Source organism: Salvia splendens, unplaced genomic scaffold (assembly GCF_004379255.2).
Source record: "Salvia splendens isolate huo1 unplaced genomic scaffold, SspV2 ctg750, whole genome shotgun sequence".
Lineage (NCBI taxonomy): Eukaryota > Viridiplantae > Streptophyta > Magnoliopsida > Lamiales > Lamiaceae > Salvia > Salvia splendens.
This window is the reverse complement of record NW_024599423.1, coordinates 9538-29804: the sequence shown is the minus strand read 5'-3', so window position 1 is coordinate 29804 and position 20267 is coordinate 9538. Positions and strand designations below refer to the sequence as shown.

The window sequence follows — 20267 nt, the reverse complement described above, 5'->3', positions numbered from 1 at the left end:
AGACAGCTCATCGTCCCGAGGAGACAGGAGGAAGCCCGATCATAGCGATCAGGGACATCCTCGCCGAACTCCTTTTGGCGATCAGGGACATCCTCGCCGAACTCCTTTTGAAAGGATTCAAAGGACTCCGGTGCAAGACAGATTGGGACCCCGTCTCAATCCCGAGAAGCCGCCCGCTCAGTTCGTACCGCTGAACAAGCCAAGAGCGGAAATTTTCGAACTACACTCCGACCTGTTCGAAAAGCCAAAGCGGATGACGAAATCTGCCGCGCGCCGACCCCAGGATAACTACTGCTCCTACCATCAAGACCACGGTCACGATACCGAGGAGTGCAGAAACTTGGCTGCAGGTATCGATGTTCTTGTGAGGGCAGGGACATTGAAAAAATACCAAAGCAAGCAATCAAAGAAGAATAAGAAGCAGAGAGGTGCGAACTGCGCTCCTCAGGATCCGAAAAGGCAGCCGGATCCCGAAGACGATGACGAGCCGCAATATGATGGAGTAATCCTGACTATTGACGCTCTCCCTGCCGGGAAGACCAAGTCGTCCCTGAAGTCAGAGCGCAGGGGCTCCAATCGAGAGGAGCCAACGCATAAAAGGCTGAAGCAGGACGAAGTGATTACGTTCTCGGATGCTGATCCCGTCCCGGCCATCTCTCCTCACCAAGACGCCATTGTCATCCAAGCCGGAGTGGCAAACAAACTGATCCACAGGGTGTTTGTGGATACAGGAGCGTCAGTCAGCATTCTTTTTAAAGAGTGCTTCGACAAACTAGAAGTGGACCCAGCTCGGCTCAGCCCGGCTCCGCTTCCCCTGAAGAGCTTCGCCCAGGAGGACACCCGCCCTGAAGGTATTATCAGCCTTCCGATCACGGTGGGGAAAGCGCCTACTAGCTCCAGTACGATGATTGAGTTTTTCGTGGTAAAAGCTCGGTCCCCGTACAACGTCATCCTGGGAAGAGACTGGCTCAACACAGTTCGGGCCGTTTGCTCCACCTATCACCTCACCATCAAGATCCCTACTAAAGGAGGGATAGCGGTCATCCGAGGTGACCAAAAAAGAGCAAAGGAATGCCTGCAAATTGCGCTTAGAAGTGCCGAGCAGTCAGATCGGCACCACCAAGCATAGCAATCACAGCAGCCGGAGTCAGAGGCGATGACCGAAGTCATACCGGAGCCGAACTCGATGACAGTTCAGTTGTACGAAGACGATCCATCCAGAACGGTTAAGATCGGCTTCGCGGGAACGCCTCTACTTCGGGAAAAAACCATCCAGCTCCTCAAGGAGTACAAAGACGTCTTTGCATGGTCTCCGTTGGACATGACCGGAGTGCCCCCCGAGGTAATCACTCATCGTTTAAATATTGATCCTTCGGTCCGGCCGATAAAACAGAAGCAAAGACTCTTTGCGGCAGAACGAAGTCAAGTCATCCATGACGAAGTCCGTCAATTATTGAAGGCGGATGTGTTATTCGAAGTGAAGTATCCTTCGTGGGTGGCCAATCCTGTCATGATCAAGAAAAAGGAAGGAGGATGGCGGATGTGCATAGATTTCACCGATCTAAATAAGCACTGTCCCAAAGATTGCTATCCCCTTCCGAACATAGATAAAAAAGTAGAAGCTCTGATAGGCTTTGAAATTTTTTGTTTTCTTGATCTATACAAAGGATACCATCAGGTTTTAATGGATGAGATTGACGCTTCAAAAACGGCCTTCATTACTGATTTCGGCATTTTCGCTTATAAAAAGATGCCATTCGGTTTAAAGAATGCCGGAGCCACTTATCAAAGGATGGTAGACAAGCTTTTTCGGCACCTGATTGGAAAGGAAGTCGAAGTATATGTTGACGATATAGTCGTCAAAAGCAAAAGCACTTCGGAGTACGAGCACAACCTCAAGTCCACTCTCAACGTGCTCAAGAAAGCCAACCTCAAACTTAATCCCCAAAAGTGTACCTTTTGGTAGATTCGGGAAAGTTTCTGGGTTGTTGGGTTTCAAAAGACGGACTCAAGGCAAACCCCTCAAAAGTTCAAGTCGTTCAGAACATGGCAATGCCGAAGTCCATACATGACGTGCAAAGGCTAACCGGATGTCTAGCCGCACTGAGTCGATTCCTTTCCCAAGCAGCCGAAAAGCAACTGCCGTTCTTCAAGGTGTTGAAAAAGGCACCAAAGTTCGAGTGGGGAGCCGAGCAGAAAAAGGCCTTTGACGAGCTCAAAAGTTATCTAGCCGAGCTTCCTATTCTCTCTGCTCCAGCCGAAGCCGAAGTACTATTCTTATACTTAGCGGCATCGGATCAAACCATCAGCGCGGTGCTTGTACGAGAAGAAGGCCTAAAGCAGTTTCCCATCTACTTTACAAGCCGAGCATTAAGAGGTCCAGAAACAAGGTATCAACCTCTGGAAAAAATTGCTCTGGCGTTAGTAAATGCAGCAAGGAGACTGCGGCCATACTTCTATGCTCACAAGGTATGCGTCTTAACCGATCTACCTCTTCGGCAAGTTTTGACCAAGCCAGAAGCATCGGGCAGAATCGCCAAGTGGGCTATAGAGTTGGGAGAGCACACAATTGAATATCTACCTCGGAAAGCCATCAAGGGACAAGCCTTGGCAGATTTTCTTGCAGAAGCGAAGTTCGATCAAGCAATTCCTATTATTGCCGAACAGAAGAATTCTGCCAATGCCGAACTAGCACAACCCTTGGAATCCGAAGTAGAGCCGCCGGACTGCTGGAGCGGATTCGTAGATGGAGCTTCAAACAAGATGGGAAGTGGAGCTGGTATTTTACTTGTCGCTCCCGACGGACACGAGGTAACCTACTCACTTCGTTTCCTATTCCCCACTACTAATAATGAGGCCGAGTACGAAGCCCTCCTGGCCGGACTCCAGTTAGCGCAAAGTCTACTCGTCAAATCTCTCAAAGTCCATTGTGATTCACAAGTCATAGTAAATCACATGTTGGGTACAAGTGAAGCCCGTGACGAGAGAATGAAGAAGTATTTGGACAAAGCGCAAAGCATCAGCCGAAGTTTCTCCTATTTTCGGATAATCCGCATTCCCAGAGCGGAAAATAGCCGAGCAGATACCTTAAGTAAGTTGGCCTCAGATCCGAGCTCAAAGGCGGAAGAATTAATGCATCGAAGCATTGATGAAGCCGAGGTACATTCTGTATCCAGCTCGCCGAACTGGATGACGCCGATCTTGCAGTATCTGGATCAAGGACAATTGCCCGAGGATAAGAGAGAAGCTCGGAAGATCACGTGCCGAGCTCTTCGGTACGAACTTCATGAAGGAGTCCTCTTTAGAAAGTCTTACCTCCAGCCGTTATTGCGGTGCGTAGGACCAGAAGAGACGGACTACATCCTCAGAGAAGTTCATGAAGGATCGTGCGGTAGCCACATCGGAGCCAGAGCTTTGGCTAAAAAAGTTCTGAGATGGGGATATTATTGGCCAACCATGGTACAAGAGGCAGTGCAGCTCGTCAAGAAGTGTACGAAGTGCCAAATTCATGCAAATGTCCCAAGGATGCCGCAGACCGATCTATACACTATGCAAAGCCCTTGGCCTTTCATGCAATGGGGCATAGACATAGTGGGACCACTTCCTCAAGCTCCTCGGCAAATGAAATTCCTTATCGTTGCCGTGGACTACTTCACGAAGTGGGTGGAGGCTGAACCATTAGCTACGATAACGAGCTCAAAGGCATTGGACTTCGTCTGGAAGAACATAGTGTGCCGATTTGGCATACCCCACATCCTCATCTCGGATAATGGGACTCAGTTCACCGACAAGACGTTCAAGAATTGGTGCCAAGAGCTGAACATACAACAGCGGTTCACTTCGGTCTCCCATCCCCAAGCAAACGGACAAACGGAAGTAACGAACCGGATTCTGGTGAAAGGGTTGAAAGCTCGGTTAGAACAAGCCAAAGGACAATGGGTAGAAAATCTCCCTCAAGTCCTATGGTCCTACCGAACTACACCCAAAACCTCCAACGGTGAAACTCCGTATAGTCTGGTGTACGGCACTGAAGCCGTAATTCCGGTGGAGATCGGCGTACCCAGTCCCCGAACTCTAAATTTCTCCTCAGAAATGAATGACGACGGACTGAGAGCAGAACTAGATCTCGCCGAAGAAAGAAGAGAATTGGCGTGCATAAAAGCAGCCAAGTATAAGGAGCAAGTAGCCCGGTATTATAACCAAAGGGTGAAAAAGCTTCAATTTCAAGTGGGAGATCTCGTCTTGAGAAACAACGAAGTAAGCCGAGCAGAAAAGCTGGGCAAACTCGAACCCACATGGGAGGGTCCATATCGGGTGTCAGAAGTCCTCGGCAAAGGGTCTTATAAATTGACTCACATGTCAGGAGAACAAGTACCCCGAACATGGCACGTCTCCAACCTCAAGAAGTTCCACTTGTAAGAGACAAGTCCGGTCAGTCCGTCTCGTGTCTAGTTCGGTCATAGGGGTATGTGTTTTTATTTGTTTGTTTTTTACTTGCACCTTTTACTTGTCGTTTTATAAAAAGTTTAAAGTTTTTTCTTTCGTCTTTTTCATTTTTTTCTCTATGTGTTTTGTCCCTATGTGCTTGTCGTCTCTTACAAATGGTACCAAGGTATATCGTTCTTTAAAGACTGATCCCCTTTTTAGATCGATTATTAAAGACTATTGTGAGTCCAAGCTTCTAAGGAGGATATAAGACCACAATTCAGCTTAACAAGCAGTCCGTCTGAAACGAACTGCAATAAGCCAACGATTGTGAGTCCAAGCTTCCAAGGAGGATACAAGACCGCAATTCAGCTTAACAAGCACTTCGTCTGATACGAACTGCAATAAGGGAAAGTCCGATCCACGCGATAAACCTCGCCGAATTAGGACGACCAAGTTCGGTCAAAGAAGTTTACCTCATAAGACCGGGGATGACCATGTCTAGTCAAAGAGGTTTACTGCATAAGACCACTTCGGTTAACTGGGAAAGTCCGATCCACGCGATAAAACTCGCCGAATTAGGACAAGGGAAAGTTCGATCCCGGCGACAAAAATCGCAAAATTAGAACACAAACCAAGTCCGGTCAAAGATGTTTATTTCATCAGACCAAAGACGAGTCCGGTCGAAGATGTTTATTTCATCAGACCAAAGACGAGTTCGGTCAAAGGCGTTTATTTCATCAGACCAAAGACGAGTCCGGTCAAAGATGTTTATTTCATCAGACCAAGGACCAAGTCCGGTCAAAGAAGTTTACTTCATAAGACCGAGGACAAGTACGATGAAATTTTTTCGCTAAGCTGTAAATACAGTGTTAGAAGCGAAAACAAAATTTCATTTATCAAATCTTGTTCGGCATACAACTCCGCTACCCTACAAAATGGCGTTACGCTATTACAAAGGACTATTCTACCGTCCAGGGTTGCTGAAGTTAAGCCACCTATCTGCAAAATCCTCTGGAAGCCGAGTTCGGTTGTTCCGAGCAGATGAAGAATAAGCAGGTCGACGAGATGCTATCCTCGACCCAACGCCTCTTCCCCGAGCCCGAGAAGTCCTAACACCTCGGCGATGAAGAGTCTCTGCAATAAGCATCTGCTGATCTTGCTCGCTCATAGTCACAACTCCTCGGCGAATTTCAGTCCGTCCCCGTCTTGACGATTCCGGTTGCTCCTGAGCCCGTTCTCGTCTTGACGTTTCCGGCTGTTCCGGAGTTCGTTGTTGGCTGGGAGTAGGATTTTGAACAAGGGAACCAGAGGTTTGATCTGGAGTGCGAGCATCTGTTGGCACGATATGCCGAAGGAATCTTTCTATGGAGGGGCGCCGAGAAAGAACAATGTCGTACCGAGAAGCCCAGCGCCGTAATGATTTCACAACTTGTTGGCAAGCCGAGCTCTCCAGCGCATTGTTCCTCCGGAGTACAAGATATTCCTCCCACAGTTCGTCAACTCGACTCTGAACATCTGAGATGGTCAATCCCCCGCGCACACGGATGTAATCCTCGTACGCAGTCCTCTCAGCAATGGTCGTATTCAGCTCGGCCTCCAGATCCTTCTTATCGGACTCTAAGTCCTTATTATCGGCCTCCAGCTTCACTAAACGAGCCAGAAGCTCGTCATTCTTCGTCTGATCGGCTATAGCTCTTCTCTCAGCTTCGTCTAAAGCCGAAGAGTACAGCCGTTTCCAGTGAAGTATCTCCATCTCCTTGAGTACAAAGCAGCTATATTAGTTCGGCAGCTGTACCGAGCAGATAGTAAAATACAACAGGAGTAAAGGCGAGTACGCAAAGCTATACGAAGACAAGTGTAGAGAATTTTTCATTCACAAGGAAAATTTTTTACACTAGGGCTTCAAGGCCATTTTACAAGGAAGAAACTAGACTAAGAGAAGGGAGACGAAATCATACTCCGCCAGCTTCGTCTCCGGCTCCTCGGTCTGGTACAGCTTCTTTCTCTTGGGCTACCTCAGCCTCGGCCTCGCTTCCTGCCGGCCTCGCCTCCGCCTCCTGATCGGCTTCCTCCTCCGGATGCCCGGCCCGCTCGACTTCGGCCTCCGGCTCCAGCGGCTCGGCCTCACCCTCTCCGTTGTAAGTCGAAGCGGGTGAAACGGGTCCCACGGAGGCAAAGATAGCCTCCAGGTTCTCGTCCCGATCAGCTCGACAACTCCGGACTCGGTCTGCAGAAAGCAAGACCGAGGATGAAGCGAGCTCCTCAAGGAGCGGCAGATTCTGAAGCCGAGCAGCTATCTCTCGGCTGTACAGAGGCAGCACGACGTCGGGCCCCTGCTCGCCCTTATCGGCAATTAGCCTTACCAGACTACCGACAAAGGCCGAGAACTGGCTGCTCAAAAAGAGTCTCTCCGTGTAGGCACGGAGACCCTCTCCTTGGGCAACCACGGCGGCAGCATCCCTCCGTTTCGTCTGCTCTCGCTGGATGACGAGCTGGTTTTTGGCAAACTGAGCTTCATCCTGGGCCGAAATCCTAGCAGCCCTGGCTTTCTCAAAGTTTGCCTCAGCCTGCTCGGCCCGGTGACAAGCAGCCGCCAATTTCCTCTGCATCTCGGCATAGTCGTTGGACGCTTTGGAGAGTTCGACGGCGACGAGCTTGGAGAGCATATCATTCCTCTGAAAATGGATAAGGAAAAAAGTTAACAGAGGGCACCAAAAATACAAGACAAGCCAAGCCAAGGAATCAAGAAGACAATTCACCTCGGCGAAGTCCGTGGGCCATAAAAATGGCTCACAGATATGCTCCGAAGGAGGCGCCAAGACCACGTCTTTCTCTGGCGCCCTTGGGGGCTTCTGGGTCTTCCCCTTCTTGCTTGCCGAAGTCGACTCCGGCTTCTTTGGACCCGAAGAGGTCTTTTGCCTCTTCGGATTCTTCTCGGCATCAGGCGCCGAGCTGGTAGCCTTCTCTCTCTCCGGCTCCACAAGCTCGGAGGACTTTCTGATAGCCTTATTCAACATGAACACTGCCAAAAAGCAAGAAAGCAAAGTCAGATTTTCTTCGTTAAAGCAGTAGAGCATAAAGATAAAGAGAAATCCTCACCCTCGGCCTCTTCGTCCGAAGACGAGATGTCGAACACGACGTCGCCCTTGACGAGCTCAGACTCCGTGTATTGTTTCCTAACTATGGGAATCTTGTTGAGCTCGCCATCGAGCTCGTCCAACGGTTCAGGCCGAGGGTGAACGGATAACGGACTCCGGCCCTCTCCAGGGAAAACTAGGAGCCGCGGTCCTATCATAGTAGAAGAAGCGATTTTGCCACTTCGGCCACTTCGTTTTACAAAAGGCCCTAAAGGGCTGTAAGGGATCAAGTAAAACCAAGACCCCTTCCTCTTAAATTGAAAGAATTTAAGGATCGCCTTCAAAGACAAATCCCTTCCCTAACCTACGGAGTTCGGCAGCGAAGGCCGACAAGTGCCTCCAAGAGTTCGGAGTCACCTGGCCTAAAGGAAGCTGAAAAAAATCTAGTAAATCTATAAGGCAGAAGGGAGGGGGAAACGAAGCCCCGCATTCTAAGCAGGCCTCGTACACGGTGACGTAACCCTCCGGCGGGGAGTCAGCCCTGTGATCACCGTCAGGTACCACCGCCTTCCCCCAGGAAAAGAGTATTTTCGTAAAGGGATATCACAGTATCCTTACTCAAGATACTGTGAAAATACTCTACGGTCTTCTCCCCGGATTCCTTTCCGGGCTAGAAGACCCCTTACCCCCTTTCCTACGCTACCCGACTCGAAGAAGAAGAAGAAGACATTTTTTCTTACTTTTGAAGGTGAAGGTAGTAGTCTGAAGAAATTTTTGAAAGCGGAAGGAAATTTTTCACGCAGAAGATAGAGAGTGCAGAAGAAGCCAATAGCAAAGGTGTTCAAAATGATGAAGAAAGACGGTATTTATCAGATTTGGAAAAGATTTTCAAATCATCGCACCGTTTCATATCCCACCTTTTCAGGATTCAACGGCCGGATTTTACTGTCGCATTTAATGCCGCATTTAATGCAGTCACGCGCAGGGCACGTCCCCCTGACTTCAGCCTCCCCTTCCGTACCCTTTTCCAGAATGCCGAAGTGACTCGCTTCGCCGAAATGAATCACTTTCGCTTTTCGGGGGGGGTAGTGATGGGGTACGTACTAAACAAGCCCATAGCAGTGACAGCTCGGCCAGCCCAAAGCCCAAGAGTTCAGTTCGGCATTACCAAAGAGTTCGGCCTCAGCCTACAGCTCGGTAAAAGCCAACCAATCAAGCTCTGCTCTCAGGTCGGCATCAAGCTCTACTCTCAGATCGGCAACCAAAGCAGTTCGGTCTCGGTATTCGACCGAACAAGGAGTTAGTGGACCCATACCGGATGTCCACACACCCACTACCACGTGATGTCAGTTCAGGCCACGATCGTAGGCCATGACCTACGCTTCACCCACGATCTTAGGCCATAACCTACACGACATCCACGACTTAGGGTGGTGACGCAAGCCATGATCTGAGTTCATTATATAAATAGAACTTAGATCTGATAGAAGAGGTTAGAATCTCTCTAGAGAAACAATCATATAGCAAGTCTGTGTTGTAAGCTGTATTTGGCAGATCAAGCAATACAAACCTGCCCCCTTCTCCCCCGTGGACGTAGATTTACCTCAGTAAATCGAACCACGTTAAATCTCTGTGTCGTGATTTATTTTTACGAGCATTTATCATCATCAAATAATTCGCGGATCATCCACAACACTTTTTCACGCCGTTTTGTTTTCGCCTTTCTCCTTTTCATCTACAAATAAGTCCTATACAATAATGACTCATTTAAAAATACTAGCATATGCCATTTTTTGTTGACTTTCAATTAATACGAAGTACTGAATATAAAATCATATGTCATACATTTGTAGAGTAGCTCCATTTGAGTTTACCACACATGGAACGACGTCGTATAAAAGCTCTTTAAACAGCATCTACATTTTTTAATAATTAAGGAGTAGAGAATAAGCCTCCCACATCTCATAAATTTCTGATAAAGAAGTTCATCAATCCGATGTCATCTTATAATTATTTCATAGAACGATAGATGCATAAAATAATCCTATTATTTTAACAAATTAGGGATATTTTTTATAACCTCTCTTGCTTTTCCTTTCATCTCTTTATAAAACCTAACTAAAATTTTCTGCTTTTATAAGATATTTATAATAAGTTAAGCCAAAACTCTCGCATTGGCCTCAAGCTATTTTGACAATATATATATTACAACGTCATATGTGAGTACATATTGCGCTTGATACTGAGGTCCCTAAGAAATAGCTTGTTTATATCCTCTTTTTACGTGTCATATTTTTAGTGAGCAAATAGCGTTTACTATTGAATTTTATTTTTATTTTGAAATATATAATATTTTGTTCACATGTTCAGACATAGAAAATTATGCATTCCCAAGAATAAATATATGTTGGATGCAAACATTATAATGAATCTACACATACCACATGTGGAAAATTTTAAATATAATCATAATTTTGGATGTAAAAGAAAGTGTTCCTGAAATTGAAGACAAATTTATCTTAATCTTTTGTTTTTTTAAATACGCTTCTATTGTGTCCCCTAATTTCAGTTGATACTAACAATAAAGACTTTATAAAGTGTTGATTTTTTATTATAATGAATCTACACATACCACACATGGCGCAAATTAAATATTATCTGCCAAATCCATATATAGTTTCATTCAATTACTGCCTTATGTTTCTATTTCATTTTCATGATTTATATATTTTGGTATATGAATTGCCATGGCGCAAATAATGGCCATAACAATAGATATGATTAGGATGGGCGGCTACACCACTTGATATATATGTTGTGGTGTTCAGTTGATGTCAATGCTTATATACTGTTTAGTCTGTTTCATGATTGAATGAGCATATTTGGTTGATAAACATGAATCTGAATGTGTTGTATATATAGTGTATTTATTATGCAAGTGTATAATTGAAGTGTTATTACAAAAGCCCAAATTCTAGAATCCATTAATCTGAATTCTATATATACATGCAATTGGCCCAAAAAAGCCAGCATTTATTTAGCAACAAGTGATCATGACTACTTATCTAACTTCGATACAATTTAGGCATGAGGAGAAGTGGATTCTTCTTATGCATAATAAGTCCAGGCAAAACATCAGTATCAACTTCACTTCCTTGAGGCACTTCCCAATCAAAAGAGAAGAGCAAATTCGCAACCGGAAGCTCCACGTTAGCAAGTCCCATGAACATCCCGGGGCAGATTCTCCGGCCCGATCCAAAAGGGATCAACCCGAAATTTGCCTTTGGCGTCCATCTCACTACCATAGAACCTCTCCGGCCAAGAATTCTTCCGGGCTAGTTTTCCAATATTCGGGATCTCTTGCAATCGCCCACACGTTCACATAACGGTAGTTTTGGGCTGAATCTCGTAGCCATCTAGCACACATTTTTTAGTGGTTTCTCTTGGTGCAAGCATCGGAAGCGGAGTGTAAACCGGAACGTCTCGTTCATGACTGCTTTTAGATAGGGAAGCTTTGGCAGATCATCTTCGTCTACTTTTCTATTGTTTCCCACCACGTTTCTGATTCTGTTTGCACCTTTTCATGATGTGTGGCGCCTTCATCAACGCCGTCATGATCCAAACTATTGAGGCAGCAGTTGAGTCTGTTCCACCCAGAAATAAGTTCTGTATTAAATAAAAAGGTAAATTGTCAGAAAATCACAAAATTTGCTCAAATTCTATCCGTTGGTGGCACAAATCATAGTACTATATTAGTTATCAACTGATATATTTTTGTGCGAAGTGAAAATTTTACTTTAAAATAATTAATTATATCATAATTTTGATATTTTACCATCAACAATGCCTTAACCCGATCCCAATTAGTAGGTTTGTCCGAGTTGAGTTCGAGCGTTATTTGCATGCCAAGAATATCCTCGTCGTCGTCGTCCACACCTTCGCCCCGGAGATGCTCATCGATGAGCTCTTGGTAGAACGAATCGAGCTTCTCAAACGCGCTATCAAGCCGCTTCATCAATCCAGTGGCTCTATCCACCCAACTCAGCGCCGGAAAATAATCTGACACAAAAAACGCCGTGAGCAGCTGCCGGGAGCTCCTTCAGCAGCTCCTGGAACCGCCGCAGCTCAGACCCTTGGTCCTCGTAACCCTTCCGAAGCCGATCCTGCAAATCAGCGTGGTGGTGAGCCCCATCGCCGCCTCGCTCAGGTTGACCGGCGAAGAAGAGCGCGCGATGTGGAGATCATGCGCGCCACCTCGTCTTCGCGAACGGCTCGGAAGGACTTGACCTTGGGAGGGCTGAGGAGGTGCGTGGCCGCGATCCTCCTCAGCTCTCTCCAGTGAGGGCCGTAGGGGGCGAAGGCAATGTCGGCAGCGTTGTAGGAGAGGCGGCGCTGCGCCACGAGCTTGGGCCGACTGCAGAAGCGGAGTCTTGGTGTTTCAGGACCTCCTCCGCTAGCTTTGCGAGAGGAGACTACGATGACCGGTTTTGAGCCGAGGTTTAGGCGGAGGGAGGGGCCGTGGAGGTTGGAGAGTTGGGAGAGGTAGATGTGTGGGAGCGGCGCCTCGGAGAGCTGGTGGAGGTTTCCGATCAAGGGGAGGCCTGGGACCAATGGTGGGAGATTTGGTTTGTTGGTTTTTTGTAGAAAAAATAGTAGATCAAGATTATGGGGAGAGCTATGGAGAAGAGGAGAGTCATTGCTATTGTTGGTTGTGGAGGGAGATGGAGTAATAGACTGCTGCACTTATAGAAAATTATTGAATATCTCCCTGTATTGTATCCAATAATTGAATGCATGAGTATGAAGAAGTAAAATGCTTTAATGCTCATATTTTTATAAAGACTAATATGTAATCAGGGTGGCAAAAATTACGATTATACCGAAATACCGGACTTATCATATCGAAAAAATACCAAAAATACCGGTTTTCGGTATACTGTAGTTTTGGCACGGTAACGGTATCAAATATCCTATACCGCGGTATATCGAATCTTCGGTATATACGTACATGTGCACGAATGATTGGCTCAAAGGAGATAAGTTGAGCTTATACTATGATCCAACTGATGATGATCTTGTGTTATATAAAGAAATTGGCGAAATTTGAAAAAAGTAAGTGTTGTTGTGTTACGTTAATTTATTGTGTTTCTTTGTCTTATTAATGTATGATAATTATTTTTTTTATTTTGTAGATGCAAACATAAATCAAGATAGTGTTGATCACTTGAAATTTATTTTAAAATTTTGGGTATAGGTTTGGCTGTTTTGGATTTGGATTTGTTTTATTGTTTTGGAATTTTTTTCAAATAGTTGAACACATGGAAATGTTATTTTATATATTTTGGATATAAAATTATAATATTTTTTTTAACAGGTATAATGGTTATTACAGTATGTCGTATTGTATTTCGGTATACCGTAATAGTACGGTATAAGTAATATGTACGGTATATGCAATAATGTATTGAAAATTATCATACCGAATTTTCGGTATACCGTATACAATAAATTCGGTTAAGGGTATACCGAAAATTCGGTAAGGTATAGGTATGAAATTTTGTCATACCGCTACATTCGGTATGGTATGCGGTATGACTCTCCAGTACGGTATACCGTACCAATCCAACCCCTATATGTAATCATCTATTTTATTGAGAAAAATTCAGTGAATGTATTAGGACTATTTCTAAAAATATTTAAAACGTGTGATTTTGTTGGGTGGTGCAAACTTATCTAATACATAGATTGTCACAAAAGAATTTGGAAATATGATACAATGTTTTATCAACTAAAGTATACTATTATTGTAAGGTCTTTTTGAATAATAATCCAAAAAATAATTGTTAGGGTTTAATCTAAGGTGGACAAGATTATATAAATGTGGAGTTTTGGTATGTTCGGCAAACAGTAAAAATTTGTTCTAAAATTCAGTGTAATTTGTAGAAGATTGTTCTAGAATTAGTATAGGATGAAAAATAAAAAAAAAGATTGAGCTATTACTTATAGAGTAAACTGAACTACGAATTAATAAACTATAATATGTGACAAGAGACGGCTTGCAATCACTTAGAATTAGGTAGGCTAGTAGAGCTACAATTTGTGTTGGTATTGAATCTCAATTTCACTATCACATGTTAATTTTGAGTCAAACTCAGTGGCTTCACATGTGATAGATTATGTAACGTGTCACCACATACAAGGTAGTCGTAGGAGTAGTAACTTCTTATTACCCAAACTATTGCAGATATATCAGATTGACATATTTTATAAATTCAAAATGTTTCTCAACGTTTTTATCCAATAGTCCAGCGTCCACATCTTAAACTCAATTATTGCACGAATTATATCACGTGAGTTCATTGAGGGCATCTCAATGAACATTAGTGGTCCATGGCAAACTCCTATTTACCTATGTTGTAGGTAGTGGGCCTTTAATTTGAAACAAAATACTCTCTCTATTCAGTAAACCATTTTTTTAATTCTACCCAAATTTTCTTCTTTGAATAAACCATTTTTTTTATTCTACCCAAACCTTCATTCTTTATGTGCTTCTTTGAATGTTAAAGGATACTCCCTCCGTTATAAAAAAAATGCACAAATTTAAACAGCAATCTATTCTGCCCCAAAACAGACAAAATAGAGTAGGAAAATAGCTCCAAATCAATTTTTCATACTTATATAGTAATATAACAAATGAGCATATTTTTTAAATTTTGATTTTGGTGTAAATGATTAGAATAATATTACCATTTGATGTGATATTTAAATTAAAATTAATAGGTTAAGTTTAAATAAACAGTTGGAAATAGTGTTATATGAGTGCAAGAAATGAATTATACAGCCCGCTCAAACTCAGCTTCGTCAAATATGATGGGAATTTTGGAAATGGAGCAGCCGGAGGAGGCACTATCTCAGAACTCACTATCACACATTTGAGCGATCTCAGTTCTTTGAGAATGGAAACTCGGTCAAGGGAGCTCAAGAGTTTAACATCATCATCATATGCTAATTCAATTCGAATCCCGAGTTTCTCCAACTTGGAACTGCACTAAAAACTTCCTCAGTACAGCTATGACACTCACATTTGAAAGTGTGAGTAAACTTCCAATGAAGCCCCACAAGGATTGGGTAGTCACTATCCATGACATTAATATGCTTCATCTCCTTCATGTTCCATATCTCCACTGGCAAATACGACAACCCCCTGCACGATTTGATGCTCAAATGGCGACCCACAATCAAGAACTCAAGGTTTGTGAGTCGGGATATGGAAGCAGGAGTTCTCCACTCAAAGTGAGGGCTAGGTACCTCAGCTCACCAAATTCTAAAACCTCCAATGGGAACTCATAGAAACGGATTGTAAGAGCATCCAACTCTCTCAGCAACTTCAAACCAGAGCATATGGGAACTGGATATTGTTGATAAGGACCATAACAAAGAAGAGAACGCGCAGTTGATGCACAACGAACTTCCACTGACTCACATACATCTTTGATGCCAAACAAAACATTGTTGTGGAAGGACAATCTACTCTGCCCCTCTATATCTCCTCCTACACCGTCACCAAGACCGTTTAAGACGCGACAGAATTTCGTCTCCCTACCTTCTCTGTTACTCAAGTGCCACAACGAAGAATGAAGGCCACAAGTTTTTATTTGCTCTTCACCAATTGAATCCGGAGACAGACTGCTTTGATATATCATGACCACGTTATTTGCAACAAGCTCATTTAAACATTCTATTGCACTAAAGATGGAATTCATGTGCATTTCCTTCAAGAAATCCATCTACACTCCACATATTGATCAGCTTAGTTCGAGGAATCTCATAATTTTGAGGAAAAACTCCCATATACAGAAAACATAGTTTTAGCAACTCAGTCAAATTCTCATAGCTTGAATACAGTACCTTTGATATTCCATCATAAGCATCCATGAAAAGCTGGTGATTTTTCTTTGCTGCAACTTCGTTCCAATAGTGCAACGTCCTCTCCTTCGAAAACAAGAGCTCTGCAACCTCAACAATCATAAGAGGAAGACCTTCACAATTCTCCGCAATCTTCCTCCAGCTCTCTCAAATTGATAAGTGCACAGCTCTTCACCAAACACGTTCTCACGCAGAAGCTCCCAGCTTCCTCCTTATCCAAGAAGGCAATTTCGAGACATAATCAGGAAATTTACCATCGTGTTCATCTGCTTGCTGCAGCCTGGTTGTGAGCAACACTCGACTTCCATTCCCTCGTATGGAAAAGGCTCCGATTCAAATATTTTGTATTTGCTCCACCATTTGAAGTGACACGCCGTGTATTTGTTCCATACATCATCTACAACAAAGAGATATCTCTTGCCCTTCAAATTCTCACGCAGGCACCGAGCAATTTCGTGATCCTCACCTTCCGAGAGGAATCGATCGCTTAGATCGGGATTCAGCTTAGCTAGAATGCGCCGCGGGGATCTCTTTCAGTTGACATTTTCCCCAATGTTCACCCACACGCGAAGATCGTAGTGTTTCACGATATCTGAATCTTCGAAAACTTGTGCAGCAAGTGTTGTCTTACCGATGCCTGCCATCCAACGAGGACCAAAACTATGGGTGACATGTGAGATGCTGAACTAGTGAGATGGTATTTGAGTTGTTTGTAATGGTCGAAGAAACCAATCATCTTCGATTTGCGCTCAGAAAAAACGATATTCGATGAAACATCATCTTCTTCTCTTTGACGTCGGCGGCGGCGTGCAATGTGTTAAATAACTTTGCAAAGGAGTGAATATCTTGGGTGAGATGTTTCACCTCCTCTGCGGAGAATTCGATGTAGCGCACGCTGCTTCAGATGGCGCGTGCTTCTGCTTCAATGATCTAATTGTGTGTAGTAATGTGGATACTGCGACTTTGATTTGGAGATCCAAACTGGTGGTGGTGCGCAAGAGCAATTTTCTGGCGATTTGCTGAGAGGAGTGGAGTTGGTGGTATGCGAATTCCAAAATTTGATGAGTTGGTGGAGCAAGCGACACACTAGAAAAGGATTGTTTATGAGGTCGTCGATGGTGAGCTCGAGTGATATGAATGCATCCAAAGCCATTTCATGTCTGTCAATCTCAGATCTAACCTGAAACTGGAACTCCACACTTTCCTTGCTTTTCAAATATGACTGACAATTATTGAAATGGATTCGGTTTTGCCCTGCCAATGTAGTGGACACATGGCATGATTCATGAGCAACAAAATTGATTTTTTTATTCCCAATTCAAAATCATATCTTTAAAAATTCATATGAATTCCCCCAAACACTCTCATGCCTTGGATCCAAATAATATACTCCTACTCCATGGTCACTCACACTGCTCAAAATTATTTACACATGCATTAATAATATAAAAAAAGTCTATATTTGCATAATTATAATCTGAAGAGATTGACCTATGCAGTATCATTGAATAGCAGGTGAGCAAGTCTGGACTCCATAAGCTGTGCATTTTGAAGAACTCAAAGTATAGGAAGAGATGGCTTATGCTGCTGTGATTTCTCTTAGGCACACCATGGAACGCCTTGCATATTCTTCTCCAGAAACCACAACTCCTTTATACACGAAAGTGCATTCACTGCAACAAATTCTCAAAGACCGAGAGACCAGCAACAGCATGTTGATGGATGCCATCGATGCACGAATCCGAGATGTCGTATCGAGAATTGAAGACGTATTCGAAGGGATAATTCTTTTTTAGTTCTAGGGTGTTCTTTACATTCCATAAGTGTACTGGGCTTTTTTAAAATTCTGGCTTTGGGAGAGACGCATGACCCTCATGCGTCGTCGTTAAATGAAACGCATGACCGTGATGTGTTTTAGGGTAAGACGTATGACCTTAATGCGTCTTTCAATTTTTTTATTTTAATTGAACGACGCATAACGCACATGCGTCTTAGGGTAAAACGCATGTAACACGTGCATCTCTCTTTGAATTAAATCACAAGGCAGAACGCAGAACACCACAGAACGACTGAGCAATAGGCAGCGGCGATTCTTGGCGATTCCGACGACTTTTCCAATTTTCCGTTTTATTCCGGTAAGTTTTCTTCAATCCTTCAACATTCCTCACTTTTTTGTTGGTTATTGGCGTTTTTGTTTATGTTTTAGGTGATTTTGTAAATTAGGGCTTTTGATGAAATTCCTCCAAACCATCTTCTAGGGTGATTATTCTTTGTGTAACTAATTATCAATTCATGCTATGGGGTTTTTTATGAAATTCCTTGAAATGTTAGAGTGCTCGTGAAATTACTTGAAATTATGCTATGGATTCAAATGTTAGAGTGCTTGTGAAATTCCTTGAAATGTTAGAGTGCTTGTGAAATTAAGGTTATTGTAGGAATTATGCTAAATAGATATTGTTCGGGTGCTTGTTTGAGTACAGATTGAGGGATTGAAATTGAGAAAACGGGTGTGTTTGTAATTATTGTTTTGTGAATATCTTGTAGGATTAGATGGCAACTTCAAGTCTACAGGGCAATTGTTATATGGACCTGAAGATCCGTCAGTTCTATATCTTCAAAAAAACCACATATCAAATAAACTAATGACGGATGGCACATCACATATTTTCAAAGTTCGTCGGATGGAAGTAAGATATGGGATGTGGATATTCATGCCGATGTGAGACATTGGCTTAATATGTTTGGTTTCCGAGGCGTGATGGAATGTGGGAAGTCGATGAAGGTCGACAATGAGCTTATCACAGCTTTGGTTGAGCGTTGGAGGCCGGAGACGCACACTTTCCATCTACCGGTTGGAGAGGCGACAGTCACCTTAGAAGATGTGCAAGCATTGTGGTGCTTAAGAGGCGGACGGTCGTGCTTTCACAGGCCGTGATCATCATGTCGGATATATCGATTGGCCCAGCAAGTGCCGAGGTTTGTTGGGATGGATACCCGATACACAATCAGAGACAAAGCATGGCGGTATACTGATGACCGCTCTGATCAATCAAACGAGGATACCTTTGGGTGATGACCTACCTACTTATGTCTACATCCAAATGGCACGTATCCATGCCCCTAATCTTATTAGGAGTACTCACTCTACCTGACACGACGGGGTGTAAGGTTCATTTTATGTGGTTGAATGCATTTGAGGAACCGGACGAGGTGCACAATATTAGTTGAGAAAGTGCGGCTTTGTCGTACTTGTATCACTATTTGTGCGAGGCTTCCATAGATAAGAGGAAAGAGTTGGCGGGCCTAAAACGCATCACGGTCATGCGTTTCATTTAACGACGACGCATGAGGGGCATGCGTCTCTCCCAAAATCGGAATTTAAAAAAAGTTTAGTACAGTTATAGAATGTGAAGAACCCCCTAGAACTAAAAAAGAATTACCCCTCGTATTCGAATCACCCTAGAACTAAAAAAGAATTACCCCCGTATTCGAATCATACTCTCAGATGAAGTAGCTTCACAGCTACAAATCTTGAGAAAATCGCGTTTCTAGCTATTTGGCCTTTAAATAACGTAAATGTACCCATTTTGTTATCAATTCCATTTATGGGGAAAACGCCGATGAAGTTGGCGTGTCTAAACGTAAAGACGCCAACATAGACGGCGTTTTATACTTGTGCCGTATTTTGGGCGTATTCTTTCCAATTATCATTACGTTAAAGCACGCCATTGGTGTTGGCGTGTATTATATAAAACACGCCAATTTTAGATGCGTGTTTACGCAAATACGCCAATAACATCGGCGTGTTTAAACGCAAAGACGCCAATAAAATCAGCGTTTTTAAACGCAAAGACGCCAATAACATCGGCGTTTTAAAAAAAAAGGCGCCAATAACATCGGCGTGTTTAACAGAAAAACGCCAATTTGAGTGGCGTGTTTTAACAGGCTGATATACCCCAGCCTCCACCCCCAAATCGCGAAAACATCACAGCCACACCCACACTCTGCGATTTTTCTCCAAGCAGCGCCAATATCCGCTAATTCGGCCTCCTCTCCGTGATTTCACCCTCCATTCATCAATCGGTGCTATTCTTCCCCAATTCATATATTTCTCGGTTCGTTATGTTTATCTTTTACATTATTAGAGTAATTGTTGGATAGTTAGCTAGGGTTTGTAATGGGTTGTGAATTGAGTTGAAATATTATGCATTTTGGATTGTTTGAATGACATTAGTGTTGGTTATTATGTTGGATTATTTGGATTTAAGTGAATTTATATATAAAATTGATTATAAACCTAAACCCTAGGGTTGTTATAGCAAAAAAATTGGGCAAATTGATTTGGTTTATGTTGGTTTTGGTTAATGTATATTGTTTAGTTTGAATTGTTAATTTTGTTTATATTGTTAGGTTGGGCTATTTGAAATTGGACAAATTGAAATTGTTAGGTTGGACAAATTTGTAATTGAAATTGTCAATTTGTGTAGATGAATGTGTTATGATTTTGGATGTGAAATGTTGTGTAGGTGAATTTGTGTATTGTGAATTATTTGATTTTGGTGTTCCATTTTGTGAAATGGATTAAATTGTATGTAATTATTGAAATGATTATGTTGGTAAATGTTAAATTTGGATTATAAATGCTGTGTAGGTAAATTATGGCATCATCTTCGACTTCTGCTCGTCGGCTTGCGTGTGGTCCTGCGGATCCTTCTGTACTGTATCTTCAGAGACAACACGTTCTAATAACATATGGGCAGGAGTTCCATCCGAATACGTACGCTGCCGACGATATGAAGGAATAATTTGGAGTGTTCCATACATCACCGTTTTTGG

The 20267-nt window shown here is 43.3% G+C and overlaps 1 pseudogene; it reads right to left on the bottom strand.

Moving 5' to 3' along the window:
- Positions 1 to 10524: 10524 nt before the first annotated feature.
- Positions 10525 to 12202, bottom strand: LOC121791228 (annotated as a pseudogene).
- Positions 12203 to 20267: the final 8065 nt, after the last annotated feature.